Source organism: Rhincodon typus, unplaced genomic scaffold, assembly GCF_021869965.1.
Source record: "Rhincodon typus isolate 14 unplaced genomic scaffold, sRhiTyp1.1 hic_rhity00001600, whole genome shotgun sequence".
NCBI lineage: Eukaryota > Metazoa > Chordata > Chondrichthyes > Orectolobiformes > Rhincodontidae > Rhincodon > Rhincodon typus.
In genome coordinates, this window is record NW_025967238.1 from 2,713 (window position 1) to 3,987 (window position 1,275).

The following is a 1,275-nucleotide window of genomic DNA, read 5'->3' on the forward strand; positions in this document are numbered from 1 at the left end:
GTTATCAACACCAGGTAAGCCAAGAGAGTGGGTTTTTTGGGCAGATAAGTTCTGTAAATCACCATAGTGTACCAACAATGGGAGGGTCCAGTATCTCAAAAATACAAAAGAAGTGCACAGCAATAAGAAGTGAATTGTATGGTATATAGATGTAGGGAAATGGAACTAAAACTAACCACAAGTAATTTGGCACTGGGATATCTGGAAGGCATGTGGCATGTTTTATGGGCATCGTAATCATAAATGTTGAGGTCATACAGTAGGACTTGGTATTCAGCTTTGGGCGTCCTATCTGAAAAGTATGTTAATATAACTTAAATGGCTTAAAGTAGAGTTAGCTAGCCCCAATAGACTGGCTCGTGAAGAATACATTAAGCAAATAACTGCCCAGACCTATATCCGTCACCTAAATGATTGCAGAGAAATATAATACGTGTTCAAACGATGGGATGAAACAAGTCATTCAATTTGGACACGGAACTGAGCACGTCAAATACAAACAAAGCATGGATGAGGATCAAGAGAACCTTTTTCTCCCACGGGATGATGGGCCTATGGAACAGTCTCCTATAGGTTGCAAGTTTTTTTTCTGGTACTTTGATGGGATAAACAGCATCACTGGCCTTTTGTCAGTGCCCTCAAGGGAGCAAGCCACCTTTTTGAACCATTGCAGCCCATTTCATGGAGATACACACAGTGCTGTTAGGAAGGCTGCTCCAGGATTTTGTCTAGTGACAGTGAGGGAACAGCAATATTTTTCGAGTTCAGATTGGTACGTGGCTTGGAGGGGAGCTTGGCTATGTTCCCATGTATCTGATGCTGAAGGCGGTAGGTTTGGAAGATGCCAAAGAAGCCTTGGTGAGTTGCTACCATTTAATTTATTGATGGTATGCACTGCTGCCACCGTGCACAGGTGGTGGAAGGGGTGGTTCTTATAAGGTAGTTGAAAGGGTGCCAATCAAATGTGCTGCTTTGTCCTGGGTGGTATTCAAAGAAATGGAATTACAATAGAGACAAGAACAACAGCTTGTACTCCACCAAATGAGATTTCTATGACAATGCCTATCTGAACAAAGGAACATATTGTTGCCATTTATTGCTGTAAAACTGAACAAAAAGGACTAAATCATCAATCTGAATGACAAGGGATAGTAGGAACTGCAGATGCTGGAGAATCTGAGACAACAAGGCGTAGAGCTGGATGAACACAACAGGCCAAGCAGCATCATAGGAGCAGGAAGGCTGACGTTTCGGGCCTAGACCCTTCTTCAGAAA